This window comes from Carlito syrichta, unplaced genomic scaffold, assembly GCF_000164805.1.
Source record: "Carlito syrichta isolate Samal-C Ts95f unplaced genomic scaffold, Tarsius_syrichta-2.0.1 Scaffold301828, whole genome shotgun sequence".
In the NCBI taxonomy this organism is placed as follows: domain Eukaryota; kingdom Metazoa; phylum Chordata; class Mammalia; order Primates; family Tarsiidae; genus Carlito; species Carlito syrichta.
Window position 1 is genome coordinate 134,646 of NW_007245924.1, and position 17,997 is coordinate 152,642.

At 43.0% G+C, this 17,997-nt stretch overlaps 1 protein-coding gene across 1 annotated transcript in view; it reads left to right on the top strand.

Annotated features, from left to right (window-relative positions):
• Window positions 1-17,997, top strand: part of ZDHHC9 (zinc finger DHHC-type containing 9) — a 71,149-nt gene that overhangs the window by 4,954 nt on the left and 48,198 nt on the right. The gene's annotated exons all lie outside the window — the stretch shown is intronic.

Genomic DNA, 17,997 nt, shown 5'->3' on the forward strand with positions numbered 1-17,997 from the left:
CCAACTAAAAAAAAAAAAAAAAAAAAGAAAACAATAATGCTAATAAAAGAAGAGATAAATGATCCATAAACATCTATTTTAACAATATATCCCTCTTCACTAGTAATCAAATAAATGTACATTAAATCAATATTATAACCATATTGGCTGGCCATCAACTTATAAAATATTGAAAATAGCAATTGTACATAGTCTTAGCAAAGATATAACAAGATAGGTACTTTCATAATGGGGTCCTTAAAAGGAAGATAATTTGACAATTTATTGCTAAACTCTGAAAATATACAAATTGTTTAGCACAGTAATTTCACTTATAGGAATGTATCCTAAGGAAATTTCAAGGCTGGGTGCTGTGATTGAGCAAACAGTATTTTCAATGCAGTGTTATTTATAAAAATGCATAATAGTTTTACTAGAAAAAAGAAGCAGGTTAACTCTAGGATATAGAATGCATGATTTGAAGATTTTTTTGTTATTTATTTTCCTCCTTTATTTTAATCACACATTATTATATGGAAATTCCAAAATGGCCTTTAAAATATTTGATTCTTTTATTTTATGTAGAGTTGTGGGGTACATGTGAGGATTTACTGCATAAGTAAGTTGTATGCAGGTGAAATTTGGATTTCTTTTTTTTTTTTGAGTTGGAGTCTCACTTGGTCACCCAGACTGGAGTGCAGTGGCCGCTCCCGGTCACCGCAGCCTCGACCTGCTGGGCTCTGGCGATCCTTCCGCCTCAACCTTCCAAGTAGCCGGAATTACAGGCATGCGCTACCACGCCCGGCTCATTTTTTGATTTATTGTAGAGATGAGGTCTCGCCAAGTTGCTGAGGCGGGTCTCGAACCCGCGGGCTCAGGGAATCCACTCACCTCAGCCTCCCAAAGGCGCGGGATTACAGGCTGAGCCACCAAGCCCGGCTGAAATTTGGATTTCTAACAGGACCTCTCTCTGTCTGGTACTGGGACCCAGTACCCAGTGTGTTGTAGTGTGCCTCCCATCTCTCCTCCCTCCCTCCCTCCCTCCCCAGAAGTGCTTAGTGTCTGCTGTTCCCATCCTTGTGCTCCTGTGACCAGTGATCAGGGCTCACTCATGAGTGAGAACATGTAGCATTCAGTTCTTTGTTTCTGTGATAGTTTCCTTAGAATGATGGTCTCCAGCTGCATTCATGTTGCTGTGAAGGGCATGACTTTGTTCTTCTTTATGGCTGCATAATATTCCATCACGTATATGTACCACATTTTCTTTATACCATTTACTTTCAATGGGCGTTTGGGTTGGTTCTATGTTTTTGCTATTGTGAATAGTGCTGCAATGAACATACGTGCGCAGGTGTCTTTTTGGTAGTGTGATTTATGTTTCTCTGGGTATTGTGGGATTACTGGATTGTATGGAAGCTCAATTTTTAGTTCTTTGAGAAAATGCCTCATTGAACTAGCTTACATCCCACTAACAGTGTAGAAGGGTTCCCTTTTCTCTACAGCCTCACCAACACCTGTTATTTTTTTGACTTTTTAATGATAGCCATCCTTACCAGTGTTAGGTGGTATCTCATTATAGTTTTGATTGCATTTTTCTGATGATTAGTGAGGTTGAGCATTTTTTCTCGTGTTTATCAAGTGCTTAAATCTCTTCTTTTGAGAAGTGTCTGTTCATGTCCTTTGCCCACTTTTTTTTTTTAAGTTGGAGACTCTCTATCACCCAGACTGGAGTGCAGTGGCACGCTCCCAACCACCGCAGCCTCAACCTTGCTGGGCTCCAGCGATCCTTCCACCTCAGCCTTCCAAGTAGCTGGAACTAGAGGCATGCGCTACCACACCTGGCTGATTTTTGACTTATTGTAGAGACAAGGTCTTGCCAAATTGCCTGGGCTGGTCTTAAACCCACGGGCTCAGGCAATCCACTTGCCTCAGCCTCCCAAAGTGTTGGGATTACAGGCTGAGCCACCGAGCCCAGCCCATCTTTTGCTCACTTTTTAATGGGGTTGTTATTTTTTCCTGTCAATTCATTTGAGTTCCTTGTAGATTCTGAACGTTAGGCCTTTGTCAGATGCATAGGTTGCAAATGTTTTTTTTCCCATTCTGAGTTATCTCTTTACTCTCTCGACAGTTTATTTTGCTATGCAAAAACTTCTCCGTTTGTGTCCCTCCTGTCAATATTAGCTTTTGCTGCATTTGCTTTTGAGGACTAGGCCACGAATTCCTTTCCTACTTCGATGTCCACGAGGGTGTTCCCTAAGTTTTCTTCTAAGATTCTTTTTTTTTTTTTGAGTTGGAGTCTCACTCTGTTGCCCAGACTGGAGTGCAGTGGCCGCTCCCGGCGCGCGCTACCATACCTGACTAATTTTTGATTTATTGTAGAGATGAGGTCTCGCCAAGTTGCCCAGGCAGGTCTTGAACCTGCGGGCTCAGGCAATCCACTCACCTCAGCCTCCCAAAGGCATGGGATTACAGGCTGAGTCACCAAGCCCAGCTTCTTCTAAGATTCTTATAGTTTGAGGTTTTACATTCAAGTCCTTGATCCATTTTGAGTTAATTTTTGTATATGGTGATAGGGAGGGATCCACTTTCATCCTTCTGCATGTGCCAGTTTTCCCAGAACCATCTGCTAAATATGGTTTCCTTTTCCCGATGTTTGTTTTTGTCAGCTTTGTCAAAGACGAGTTGGTTGAAGGTCCGTGGATTTATTTCTGGATTCTCTGTCCTGTTCCATTGGTTTATATGTCTATTCCTGTATCAGTACCATGCTGTCTTGGTTACTGTAGCCTTGTACTAAAGTTTAAAGTCTGGAAGTGTGTTGCTTTCAGCTTTGTTCCTTCGGCTGAGGATTGCTTTAACTATTTAGGCTCTTTTTTGTTTCCATATGAATTTCTGTATTGTCTTTTCTAGGTCTGTGAAAAATGGTGTTGGCAATTTGACAGGAATTGCATTGAATCTGTAGATTTCCTTGTGTAAAATGGGCATCTTGACAATATTGATTTTTCCAATCCATGAGCATGGGATGTTTTTCCATTTGTTTGTGTCATCCTTGATTTCTCTGAGCAGTGTTTTGTAGTTCTTATTGTGAAGGTAAAACTCTTTGGTTAGGTGGATACCAAGGTATTTTATTTTGTTGTGGCTATTTTGAATGGGATTGTGTTTTGTTGTTGTTGTTGTTGTTTTTGAGTTGGAGTCTCACTCTGCCATCCAGGCTGGAGTACAGTGGCACGCTCACGGCCACCACAGTCTCAACCTACTGGGCTCAGGTGATCCTTCTGCCTCAGCCTTCCAAGTAGCTGGAACTACAGGCATGTACCGCCATGCCTGGCTAATTTTTTGATTTATTGTAGAGATGAGGTCTCACCAAATTGCCCAGGCTGGTCTCTAACTCATGGACTCAGGCAATCCTCTCACCTCGACCTCCCAAAGTGGGAGTTGTGTTTTTTATTTGGTGCAAGTTTCCCTTTGGCTTAACTGACCACAGTCCTGTTTTCTTCCGGGAAGTGAAGGAACTGGTATTTGGAAACACTCTCAAATAGCACATGGCTTTTCCACAATGGCACTGACACCCGATTGGGAGCCATCAATCTTGGACACAGTGGTGTTATTTACAATGGAGTTGGCTCTCAGGGAAACTGGGAGAGTGCAAACACCACTGTTCTATATCATGGAGATCTCATTGGTTTTCATGGCCAGACTCGCCATCCAGCATGCTGGTGTACCAGTTCCATATGATGAGGTCCACCTTCACTGAATGGACCAGGATTTCCTTGGGAAGCATTTCTGAGACTTTCTTTCCATCCATACCCAGCAGAGCCATGGTGTTCTTAATGACCAGCTTCCTTCCACAGCACGCCAAGTTATTGTTTGTCCTGTGCATCATACCGTGGATCTTCAAGTTGTCTTTGGTGATAAAAGCTTGTTCACATATGTTGCACAGAAAAGATTTCTCTTTAGTGTGACTTAGCTCTTGAGTCTGAAGAACACTAGCAAACAAAAAGTTCTTCCCACACTGTGTGCAACTGTGTTGCTTGGCCTGTCAATGTGGGTGGGCTGCTGACAAAGGTGTCATGCTCAGGGACATGGGGGAGAGTCCAACATATATGCCAGGTACTTCAGCTTTGATATAGTTTGACTGAGCTCAGAAAAACATTGACGAAGCAAGGCGTGGTGGCTCATGCCTATAATCCCAGCACTTTGGGAGGCAGAGGTGAGAGAATTGCCTGAGCTCAAGGGTTTGAGACCAGCCTGGGCAACTTGGTGAGACCTCATCTTTACAACAAACCAAAAAAATTAGCCGAGCGTGGTGGCGCATGCCTATGGTTCTGGCTACTTGAATGGCTAAAGTGGAAGGATCACCTGAGTCCAGCAGGTTGAGGCTGCAGTGACCATGAGCGTGCCACTGCACTCCAACCTGGGTGACAGAGTGAGACTCCAACTCGAAAAAAAAAAAAAAGAAAGAAAAGAAAAACCTTGACGGGAGACTGCTTCAACCTTCCATCTCAGTGTACTGTTCTCAGAGCCCCCAGCTTTGTCCCTAAGATCAGGCAGGTTTGACTCAATGCTTTCTGCTTGATTGTTGACCAGGGAGAGTGCCTGGATGGATGTAGTTTCATGGCATCTGAACATTGACTGATATTTCTTGTCTCCTATCATTGAGAATGAGTTATTGGTCAAGTCATTGCTCTCTGCTGAACCATTTTCTCTGCTACTCCACCACTGCAGGCCAGAAGGGGCAGGACTTACTTTTCCGAGACATTTAAGGAAGGGTTGTTGGTGGACCCTAGAGTAGATGATGCCAAGTAGATGCTGAGAAGATTTGTGAGGACCTTTGAGGAGCTACTGAGGGCACTCTGGGAGCTGACTTTGTCTACATTGATGCAACAACATCATCATGGCAGATGGCACTTGTACTGCCATTCTCACTGACTGTCATTGGCTCAGGACCTGTAAAGTAACAGAGATTCTCTGGCAGAGGCGTGTTGGGAATCTGACCACCTATGTACATACAAATGTGTTGCTGCAACATGACCACATTGGTACATTTCTTTTGACTTATAGGGCATGTTCTTATGAACAGTTTGGTAAACCCTAAGGTATGTCTTCAAGTTTCTTTTGGTAGAAAAGCTCAACCACAGATCTTACACTGCCACCAGGTCACTTCCTGGTGAGTGTGGTAATGCATTTTGAGAGAGCTTTGGCAGCTTAAGACTCAGATGCTAGTGAGACAGTTGTTGGGGTCGACAGTGGTCTTATTGATGTTCTCCAAAATCAGGCTTGAAGGCCTCACTCCTTTGAAAGCCATCAACCCTTGGAATAATGGCTTGGTCACACCCCAGGGAGTGTGAGTCCATTCTCACTTTTTGGAGAAGGCTTGGGATATTGGTCATTGGGCAGTGGGCTACCCATGAGGTCTTTGGGGTTAGCCCCTGAGGAGAGATTTTGAAATAGCTCTACAGAAGTGGTCCCTGATACAAGAACAACTTTTCTGACTAAAGAGAGACTTGATTAATCTATGGAGACAGGTATGGAGAGTGCGTAGTCGATGCTATCTCCTGCCACCATTTTGTTCTTGAACTTGGAAAATAACTCTGGGTTTGCCTTCACCTGGAGATGTCGATGGACGTGCACCTTGAGGTTATCCTTGGTGGTGAAGCCATGATCACGGACAGAGCACATGAAGGGTCTCTCTTTAATATGGGAGTGGAGGCAGATCCTCAAGGAACTATCAGTCCCTCAAACCTTGCAACAGTATTTATTTATTTATTTATTTATTTTTGAGTTGGAGTCTCACTCCTTCACCCAGGCTGGAGTGCAGTGGCACGCATGCTCACAGCCATCCCAGCATTGACCTTCTGGGCTCCTGCAATCCTTCCGCCTCAGCCTTCCGAGTAGCTACCACGCCCAACTATTTTTTACTTTATTGTAGAGACGAGGTCTTGCCAAGTTGCCCGGGCTGGTCTTGAACCTGCAGGCTCAGGCAATCCACTCGCCTTGGCCTCCCAAAGTGCTGGGATGACAGACTGAGCCACCAAGCCGGTGGCTCAGTACTTATGACTTGTGCTTGCAGAGAGTGGCCTCATCTTCAGGTTTGACATCCACCATGGAGATGTTAAGTGACTTCCCTTTCCCTTTCTTGGATGGGTCTAATGCCACAGTGGAGAAAGGATTCTAGAAGAGCACAAAGCTTGGGCCTGAGGTAGCAAGACACTTAGGAGGTGAGACACAATGCTTGGGAGTACCCATATCCCATCCAGCTTCAGGGCAAAGGTATCAGCCCTGGGGACAGAGAGCTGGCAGTGAAGGGTATGTTGCTGTGAGGTACCTTGTCTTGTTTCAAGGCAGCCGGCCACAGACCTTGGCTTCCAGCTCTCTGACTCAGCAAACCTAAAACTACAGAAATCTGCTGGACTGTATGGCTACCTAGGGTCTTCAGGGTACCTCCATTCCTGAGTGGTGGGTATGGTCAGCCCACATGTTCACCTGAATTAGGATCTGCTCAGTGAGTGGAATCTGCTGTAACTGCTGCTGCAGACACAGAATGTGCTCGAGGACCCACTGGATGCTATTCGTGCCAGGCACATCGGTGCTCCACTGATTCACTGCCACTTTGGTGTCCCATAGTGCCTGAAGAGTAACATAATGTTGGCCGCTTTGCCTCTGGGTAAATAGCGTATGTTCTGGGGTGTGGGTGACAGGGTGGTCTCTGTCTCTGCACCCAGCTTCTCCTTCATGTCTCTTAGCTGGCACCATTCTCCCTGTGACTGTCCTTGCTGCTTGGACGGAGTGGCTGGTGGCTCAGTACAGCTCCAGAGATGTCTTCTGACAGCACTGGCCCCTGACTGTCATTTATGATGAGAGCAGAAGGAGTTTTAGTGCAATTTTTCGTATGTCCCAAAGACTCAAAGATGCCAAAGAACTCTGCACAGCATTTCTCACAGGGGTGTCTTCTCCTCAGAAAGTGGCTTGATCACTGCTTTATCCCCATTTGCTTCATTGCCATTCCCTAGGTGGTTCCTTGGAGCACCCGGCCCCCCAGCCCTTGCCACTGCTGGAGTCGCATCTGCAAACTCCAGGGTCAGCTGTTGCTTCTCTGGTCCTTCCCTCAACTGATGTGCTGGGGCTTCGCCTGCCTGTGCCTCATCATAGTACAAACACTGGGGTGCTGGAGAGCCGTGGATATTGCCCTTTTCCATCTAATTATTTATAAATACTATTTTGCTGTTTGCTTTCTGTGTCTCATTTATTTTTCCCCTCAATTTCTCCTTTACTGCCTACTTCTGCATTAAATTGGTATTTTCTGGTACACTCTTTAAATTCCCTTTATTTGCTCTATTTTTTGGAATTATTTTCTTAGTGTTGGCTCTGGGCTTACTATATATCTTAAATTTAAAAACAATATATTTGACATTAATGCTAACTTATTTCCTGTGGTATATGGAAACTTTGCTCCAATATGGTTCCCTTCCCTCCTCTCCTCTTTGTGTTATTATTGTCATTTAACATTGCTTTTTTTTTTTTAAGTCTGTCGCGCAGGCTAGAGTGCAGTGGCATGCTCACAGTCACCACATTCTCGACCTGCTGGGCTCAGGTGATCCATCTGCCTCAGCCTTCCGAGTAGCTGGAACCATAGGCACGTGCCACCATGCCCAGCTAAGTTTTCTTGATTTATTGTAGAGATGAGGTCTCAACATGTTGCCCAGGCTGCTCTCAAACCCGTGGGCTCAGGCAATTCTCTCATCTCGGCCTCCCAAAGTGCTGGGATTTTATTTTATTTTATTATTTTATATATATTTTTTGAGTTGGAGTCTCACTCTGTCACCCAGACTGGAGTGCAGTGGCCGTTCCCAGCCACTGCAGCCTCGACCTGCTGGGGTCTGGTGATCCTTCCGCCTCAGCCTTCCAAGTAGCTGGAACCACAGGCATGCGCTACCACGCCCGGCTAATTTTTTTGATTTATTGTAGAGATGAGGTCTCGCCAAGTTGCCCAGGCGGGTCTCGAACCCGCGGGCTCAGGCAATCCACTCACCTCAACCTCCCAAAGTGCTGGGATTATAGGCTGAGCCACCGAGCCCGGCCAGTGCTGGGATTATAGATGTGAGTCACCGCACCCAGCTACATTGCATTTTAAAAATTTTCTTTTCATTTTTTTTAGAGACACCGTCTCATTCTGTCACCAGGCTGAAGTGCAGTGGCACAATCATAGCTCCCTGTAGCCTTAAACTCCTGGGTTCATGCAATTCCTCTTGCGTCAGCCTCTTGAGTAGCTGCACCACCATGCCTGGCTAATTTTTTGTAGAGACAAGATCTGGCTGTGTTGCCCAGGCTGGTCTCAAACTCCCGCCTTGGCCTCCTGAAGTGCTGGGGTTACAAGCATCAGCCACCACACCTGACTCCTTAGCTATAATTCTTTTTTTTTTTGAGTTGGAGTCTCACTCTGTCACCCAGACTGGAGTGCAGTGGCCGCTCCCGGCCACCGCAGCCTCAACCTGCTGGGCTCCGATCCTTCCACCTCAGCCTTCCAAGTAGCTGGAATTACAGGCATGCGCTACCACGCCTGGCTGATTTTTTGATTTATTGTAGAGATGAGGTCTCGCTGCCCAGGCGGGTCTAGAATCCGCAGGCTCAGGCAATCCACTCACCTCAGCCTCCCAAAGGCGTGGGATTACAGGCTGAGCCACCGAGCCCAACTAGCTATAATTCTTTATATTACCTTTTAGTGGCTCTTGTAGGGATTCCAATAGGCTGCCTTAATTTATCACAGTCTACCTGAATTAAAATTATACAAATTTACATATTATATAGAAACATTACAACTACATAACTCTGTTTTCACCTTTTTTGTGCTATTGTCATGTATTCTGCATTGTCTTTTCTTTTCTTTTTTCAGTTAAGATCTCACTCTGTCGCCCAGGCTGGAATGCAGTGGCACATCCAGTTGTGTACAGGTATAAATTGAAAGTAGCTCACCTCAACTGGAGTGCATATCTCTTGCTTTTGTCCTAGTATTACTGCAGTCTTGACCTCCTGGACTCAGGCGATCTTCCTATCTCAGTCTCCCAAGTAGCTGGGATTACAGGCGTGAACCACTGTGCCTGGCCTACATTTTCCTGTATTATAAGTCCTAATAAAATGATTCATTTTATTAATTTTGCTTTAAATAGTCAATTGATTTTTTTTTGAGTCGGGGTCTCACTCTGTTGCCCAGGCTGGAGTGCAGTGGCACGCTTCCACCCACCACAGCCTCTACCTGCTGGGCTCTGGCGATCCTTCTGCCTCAGCCTTCCAAGTAGCTGGAACTACAGGCATGCGCCACCACGCAGGGCTAATTTTTTAAATTTATTGTAGAGATGAGGTCTTGCCAAGTTGTCCAGGCTGGTCTTGAACCCGTGGACTCAGGCAATCCTTTCACCTTGGCCTCCCAAAGTACTGGGATTATAGGTGTGAGCCACCGCACCCAGGCCATCAATTGACTTTTAAAGAATTAAGGAAAGAACAAAATATACTTTTTATATTTACTTTACATATTTTAATTTTCAGTATTCTTTTCTCCTTGAAGATCTGAATTTCCATCTGGCATTATTTTTCTTCCTCTTTTCCTTAGCATTTTTCATATTATGGGTTGTTTCTGACAAGTTCACTCAGCTGGCATTGCTCTGAAAATGTCTTTATTTTAACCTGTGTTTTCCTATCAGACATATCTTGTGCTTTTCCTCACATCTCTGCCCACTTTTTGACTCTGGTTGTTCTGACGCATCCAGTTGTGTACAGGTATAAATTGAAAGTAGCTCACCTCAACTGGAGTGCATATCTCTTGCTTTTGTCCTAGGGTTTATCTGGGGCCACCTTGTGGGATGCTTCTAGAATCCACTCAGCTATTCTGACTTCTATGTAAATCTGGAAGTGCAGGGGTGTTAACTCCCCATGGAGCAATCCTTGACCCATGAAGCTGAATCTGTGGATAAATTGTTCCCTCTTCTTTCCCTTTAATGGACAATTCTAAGTCATGTTACATATGCTTCCTTAGAGGACCCCAGTGAGAACAAGCCCTGCTTGGCCACAGTGGTGACCAGATTGGTAACCCAACACCCTTGGTTGGCTTTCTCTGCTTTCCTTTTCCATCCGTTCAAGTCCCCCTTTCCTATTCCCTGATAATCACTTTCTAAAATCAACTACATTTGAAGTCTTGTCTCAAGCTCTGTTCTTTTGTGGGAAACCAAGGCCAAGACAATTCTTTTCTAATATTTGCCTTTCAAGCTCTAAATTTCCTCACTGTTTTAGGTGCATCTCATACATTTTTATGCAACTTATTTCATTATCATTCATTTCTCCATTGATCCCTGGGTTATTTGGAAGTATACTGTATAATTTTAAAATAGGGATTTTCCTGTTATCTTTTTGTTATTGATTTCTTACTTAATTCCACTGTGATTAGATAACATACTCTGTATGATTTAAATCCTTTAAAATTTGTTAAGATTTGCTTTATGGATCATCAGATGGTTAATTTTGGTAAATGTTTCATTTGTACTTAAGTAGAATGTGTACACTTTTTGTTGTTCAATTCTTCCATCTGCTTAATCACTTTTTGTCTGCTTTTTATCAGTCATTGAGGGAGATGTGTATAAATGTCCCAACATGATTATGACTTTCTTAATTTCTTCTTTTAGTTCTGTTGGTTTTTTACTTTATATGCTTTTTCACTATGGTATTAGGTATATACAAATTTAGTATTGTTTTAATTTCCTGTTAAATCAAACCTTTGTCATTATAAAAAGTTCCCGTTTGGCCTGGCTCGGTGGCTCAGTCTGTAATCCCTGCACTTTGGGAGGCCAAGGTCGGTGGATTGCCTGAGCATGCAGGTTTCGAGAACAGCCCGGGAAACTTGACAAGACCTCGTCTCTACAATTAAAAAAAAAAATTAGCCAGCCGTTGTAGCACACACCTGTAATTCTGGCTACTTGGAAGGCTGAGGTGGAAGGATTGCCGGAGCCCAGCAGGTCAACTTTGGGGTGGTCGTGAGTGTGCCACTGCACTCTAGCCTGGACAACGGAGTGAGACTCCAACTCAAAAAAAAAAAAAATCCCCTGTTTATCTCCAGTAATACCAATTCTCTTAGTCTGTTCTGTAGGATAGTCACATTGTCATCCTGATTTATTTTGGTTATTACTTACATGATATGTCTTTTTGACATTTGTTTATTTTTAACCATTTTATATCCTTACATTTAAAATGTGTCTTTTGCAAGCAGGAGATGATAGATTTTTTTCATATAATTGACCTGTTTCTTTAATTGGAATACTAACCCAGTTCATTGTTTATTTATTTATTTTAGCCATAATTGTGTTCTGTCTCCCAGGCTGAAGTGCAGTGGCATGATCACAACTTACTGCAGCCTGGACATCCTGAGCTCAGGCAATCCTTCTGCCTCAGCCTCCCAAGTAGCTGGGACAGCAGGCATCTGCCTCCATGCCTGGCTTTTTTTTTTTTTTTTTTTTTTTTTTGTAGAGACAAGGTCTTGCTGTGTTGCCCAGGCTGGTCTCCAACTCCTGGGCTCAAGCAATCCTCCCTCCTTGGCTTCTCAAAATGCTGAGGTTACAGGCAGAAGCCACCACACCTGGTCATCGATTTAATGTAATTATTGACACATTAGGATTTATATCTACCATCTTTCTATTTGTTTTCTATTTGTCACATCTATTCTTTGATTCCAGTTTTCCCTTTCTTGTCTACTTTTGGATTTGTTTGTTTTTTTGAGCCAGAGTCTCACTTTGTCGCCCAAGCTGGAGTGCAACAGCATGCTCACAGCCACCCCAGTGTCGACCTGCAGGGCTCAGGCGATCCTTCTGCCTCAGCCTTCCAAGTACCCAGAACTACAGGCGCACACTACCATGCCTGGCCAATTTTTGGATATATTGTAGAGACGAAGTCTCACCAAGTTGCCCAGGGATTTATTTTTTTTACTCTGGCAAGAACTCAAGTCGAGGATAGATCACCATAGTATGATTAGAGATTGAAACTGGGCTTCAGTCTTTATAAGGGCTGATCTATTTCCCATTATCTCTTACTCCTGGGATATAAACATTTGGGGGGGACTCAGGTGAAATTCTGTGGTGTTTATCAGGGTTCTTCCTTCTTCATGGGCCCTTAACTCCATTTTCCTCCTTTTGGTTCCATGAGACTTCTGAAGGGTCGGCTCAGCTTCTCAGACCCTCAGACACTGTTTTCTGCTCAGACTTTTAGATTCTCATCAATATATTTCAAATTGGCAAATCCTTCAGAAGCAAAAATGCAACCAGATATCTGGTTCATCTCTCTAGGTCTTTCTTCTCTCCAGAATCTTAGCCTGTTAGTTCCTTGCTACCTTGGTGGCACTGCAATGTGATCAAGAAAAAAAAAAAAGTATGCATTGTTCAGCTTTTATAGTTCTCTGTGGGGTGGTTAGTTTGAAACAAGGTAGTCTGCCATTGACAGAAGCAGACATTGACTTAGGCTCATAAAAAATATTGCTAGCTGTTGTGTGGAGAGTTAATAGGGAGCAAGACTGGAAGTAGAGAGACCAACTAGGAGCCTTGGTAAGATGATGGCTTGGACAAGGGTGAAAATAGAGATGTGGAGAAATGGATATAGGTTGAGGAGTAAGAGTAAGGAGAGATGGAGGAAAATATAGGACACTAATGTTTTCATAGTGCAAAGTAGGCAGGTACGATCTATGGTTGATCAGACAGAAAATATGTTTCCACACATTATTTAAAGTGAAAAAGCTAACCATTAGAGGAAATAAAAATTATTGTATAACTTTATTTGAAGGAGTGGATGGGAGGTAAGATTGGTGGAAGTGAGCTTACTCCCCATCTCTCATAGCATTATTTAATAGAAAATGTCAAAAAGAAATATGGCGGGGGCAAATTGGAGGAATTTTTTAGGAGGTAAAATTTGCAGGTCTTGGGCAACCCCCTTGGGTCCCCTCCCACCGTAGGAGCTTTTCTGTCCTCTTAATAAATCCTGCTTTAAAAAAATTTGCAAGACTTAATGATTGATTTAATAATGAGTAAGGGAGAGGGAGGAGGCAAAGGTAATTTGCAAGTTTCTAGCCTGAGTGATTGGGTAGATGTGGCATCACAACTGAGGTAAGAATATGAGGTAGTATCTAGTCCAAAAGGGAAGATGATGTGATGATTAGTTTTTTTTGTGTCAGCTTGAGTCAGATACTGGTTGCCCAGATAATTGGCTAAACATTATTCCTAGTCTGTCTGTGAGGGAGTTTCTGGATAAGGTTAACATTAGAATTGGTAGACTGAGTAAAACAGATTGTCCTCTCCAGTGTGGGTGGGTCTCTTTCAGTCTGTGGGAGGCCTTAATGGAATGGAAGGCAGGATAAGCCGGGCTCAGTGGCTCAGCCTGTAATCCCGCGCTTTGGGAGGCTGAGGTGAGTGGATTGCCTGAGCCCGTGGGTTCGAGACCCGCCCGGGCAAATTGGCGAGACCTCTCTACAATAAATCAAAAATTAGCCAGGCATGGTAGCAGGTACCTGTAGTTCCAGCTACTTAGAAGGCTGAGGCGGAAGGATCGCTGGAGCCCAGCAGGTCGAGGCTGCGGTGCCCGGGAGCGGCCACTACACTCCAGACTGGGTGACAGAGTGAGACTCCAACTCAAAAAAAAAAAAAGAAAAAGAGAGAATTCATCTTCTCTGCCTATTTCTGAGCTAGGACATTGGTCTTCTCTTGCATTTGAATTGGAATTTACACCATTGGTTCTCCTGGTTCCCAGGACATTGGATTTGGATCGAAACTATATCACCAGCTCTCCTGGGTCTCCAGCTTGCAGATGGCAAATGATGGGACTTCTCAGCCTCCATAATTGCATGAGCCGATTCCTTAAAATAAATCTCTCTCTCTCTCTATCTATCTATATCTATCTATCATCCATTATCTATCGAGAACCTAATACAGATGGTAAATTCAATCTTTTTTTTTTTGAGTTAGAGTCTCACTCTGTCACCCAGGCTGGAGTGCAGTGGCACACACATGGTCACCCGCGTCGATCTGCTGGGCTCTGGCGATCCTTCCACCTTAGCCTTCCAAGTAACTGGAACTATGGGCACGCACTACCACGCCCGGCTAATTTTTGATTTATGGTAGAGACGAGGTCTCGCCAAGTTGCCCAGGCTGGTATCGAACCGGCGGGCTCAGGCAATCCACTCGCCTCAGCCTCCCAAGTGCTGGAATTACAGGCTGAGCCACCGAGCCCGGCCGGCAAATTCAGTCCTAATTGTATGTGAAACATTGTTGTATCAATTGTTTGCTAGGTTTCCATACACAAGTGGGCAAAGGTTTGGAATCAAAATATGTATTTGGGAATCTTCAGAATATAGGTAATAGCTGAAATCATGAAAGTGGTTGAACTCTGAACTCCCCTGGGACTCTCATGTATTGTAATAGGAAGAAAGGCAGAAAGAATAGGTACAGATATGTGTAGGTGGGTTAAATTGGTGATTGGAATGTGGACTTTGTATTTGATGTATGTGTGTGTGCATTTGTTTATAATGAAGTCAATTCTTCAGTAATGTGCATATAACTAATTCCATAGTGTGGTTCAGTCACTCTTGACTAATTTTTAAAACCACTCTTCTACAGTTCTGGGTTGAACTAACCTGTTCTGGTATTGTTATAGATAAATGTCTTTAGTTTATAGACTTCATTGGTAACTGTAGTCAGCATTCTGATAGACAGAGTTGGCAGGTAAGATGAACCTTAATGCTTCTCTAGTGCTTTCTGAACAAGGCTTGTGTTTGTCTGGCAGTGCCATACATTTTATTTTGTCTTTCATCCATTTGTAACCCTCAGCAACAATCCCTTCCTCCAACACCTTGATATAAAATTGCCTCCATACTCTAATAGAACTTGAGAATGTTGATAAGCTCAAACTATGGTATCCTAATGTTTCCATAGTAACTAATGCACACCAAGGGGAAAAAGATGGAGAATAAATGAGAATTGCATTTTAACAAAATAAGTGAGGGGCAAAGTGGCTTTAGACATATGATTACCTCTTGTTTAGGAATATGAAGATATTCATCTCTTTAATAATGGAGTTATAAAAGTTGTTAAAATGAAGCTTGTCAGTAGTCACGTGTATTTCATTTTTCTCTATAATAATCATCATCAAAAGCATTTAAATGTTTCTCTGCCCGACATTACCATGGAGAGTGGGTTAAATAGACATAGTTGCCATTTTCCTGTGAGCCTGTAGTCAGGGTGGGACAGATTAGGTCAATGTCCATCTTCCAGTCTTCCAGGCAGAGCTTTGACCCAGTGAATTGTTACTAGGAGTGGGGATTCAAAGAAGTCATCTCAATCCTGTGGAATTTGATTGCTTTAGTGCAAGACCTTGCTAGCATCTCAACATATCCCTGATTAGAGACTGAGAGTATAAGGTGCTGCTGTTCCTTCTTTCTGATTCTGAAATGATTTTTCTCATTTTTTCCTAACATCCTCCTTTCTTCAATGCATCATCTCCAATTCCAAAATAACCTGTTTGCGTCTCCTCTTGACCAGTTCTAAATGTTTGCATATGTGTAAATAGATACATGCTCCTTACATATGTCCCAGGTAGTTTACTAATTTACTAAAATATAAAAAAAATGAAAATTTTGTTTTACTGTTAAACCAGTTGTCACGGACTGAATTGTGTCCCCCCCCTTCCCCCAATTAATATGTTTAAAGCACTGCACTCCAGTCTGGGCGACAGAGTGAGACTCTGACTTTATATATATATTAGGCTCTGAATCCCACACGGAGAAAAAACTAAAAAGAAATTAGTGTCTGCAATGATATGTTCCTTATTGATCAGATTTCCTTTAAATTGCATGGAAATGTATAGAAGAAAATTTGACCTAAACTGTAATGTCCATATACATTACTAAAGCATCAATTTTAAGGATAATTGGAGGTCTAAAAAATGCAGTGACAAATTTTAATTACGTTTTAAAGTATTATATATAATTGATTAGGAGTTTTAAGCACCCTGAGTTATAGATGACAAAAGAAGATCATTTGCTCCAAGAATAAATAGTTCCTTGCCTTGTTATTTTTTTCAACCGAGCACCACGTGTTCTCACTCATAAGCGGACCCTCCCTGCCTTGTTTTAATTTGGAAGTAATAATGATAGAGACCATACCCCTGGGGTGAAAGAATATTTTATTGAGAACTTGTTTTTCACAAAATTTCTGCTTTTTCTTAGTAATACCAAATGTCACAATTTAAAAAAAAAAAACCACATTGAAATTTTCCTTGAGCAAACTGGACCTCTGATATGAAGATACACTCCTTTTCCATCCAACCTCAAAGGCACTTCTGAACTTGAGGATGTCTACCAAACCTCTGACCATCCAAGATAAATGGCATTCATTTGGATGTAATGTCGCAGGCAACTCTAGGAAATTGACTTTCATCCCATTGATGAGCCTTACCCTACTGGCACCTCCCACCACATCTTGCTTTTTTTTTTTTTTTTTTTTTTGAGTTGGAGTCACCCAGGCTGCTGGAGTGCAGTGGCATGCTCATGGCCACTGCAACCTCAACCTGCTGGGCTCAGGCAATCCTTCCGCCTTCCAAGTGGCTGGAACTTGGAACTACAGGCACGTGCCACCATGCCCAGCTAATTTTTTAAATTTATTGTGGAGATGAGGGCTTGCCAAGTTGCCCAGGTTGATCTTGAACCCTGTAATCAGGCAATTCTCTTGCGTCTGCCACCCAAAGTGCTGGGATTACAGGCGTGAGCCACCACACCTGGCACATCTTGCTTCTAATCTCTGAATTCATTTGCATAGAAGCTAAACTGAAGACTAATTTTCAAAAGGTGTTGTGTTTTTTGTTTTAAAGAATGTGCCTTTCTCTTTCTTTCTTTCTTTTCTTTTCTTTTTTTGTCAAGGTTTCACTCTGTCACCCAGGCTGCAGTGCAGTGGTGCAATCCTTCGGCCTCAGCCTCCTGAGTAGCCTGGACTACAGGAGTGCGCCATCACGCCTGGCTAATTTTTTTTTTCTTTTTTTCTTTTTTTGTGGAGATGAGGTTCTTGGTATGTTGCCTAGACTGGTCTTGAACTCCTGGGCTCAAGCAATCCTCCCACCTCAACCTCCCAAACTACTGGAATTACAGATGTAAATCACAACACCTATTTGGATTCCTGGAATATATATTTAATACCCCAGTTTTGAGTGTAAGAAATGTGATAATTTTTTTTTTAAGAAAGCAGGATTTATTGAGAGGACAATAAAGCTCCCACAGTGGGAGGGGACCCAAGGAGGTTGCCCAGAAATGTGATAATTTTACGTCCAGTTGTCACTGGATAGAGGTTTGGCTTAAGATCCAGATACTATAGTTTTGTGTAGTATGCTGATATAAAAATTAATATTTTCAACACGGGCATGGTGGTTCACACCTGTAATCCCAGCATTTTGGGAGGCCAAGGCAGAAAGATCACTTGAGCCCAGGAGTTCGAGACCAGCCTGGGCAACAATGTGAGACCTTGTCTATACAAAAAATAAAGTAAATATTAGATGGGTGTGATGGCACCTGCCTATAGTCCCAGCTACTCATGAGGCTGAGGTGGAATGATTGCCTGAGCCCAGGAGGTCGAGGCTGCAGCGAGCCATGATGGTGGTGCCACTGCACTCCAGCTTGGGCAACAGAGTGGAATGCTAACTCAAAAATTTAAAAAATTAATATTTTTGTGTAGCTAACATATGCCCATGGAGCAAAATCCCAAAGTTATAAAAGGATATATGAAGGTCTGACAATTAAGTTTGCTAACTCATCCTAGAAAAAGTGCTACACACCTCATTGCTGAATATCACTACAGTCACCTTTGAAGTACTCCCCCTGGGAAGCTATGTGGTGATGCCAATGCCTAGCTCTCCTGTCAAAGCAATTTTGGAACTCTTTTTCTGGAATGGCTATCAGAACTGTCTTCGCATTACTCTTGATGTCCCGAATGTCATCAAAATGTCTTCCTTTAATAT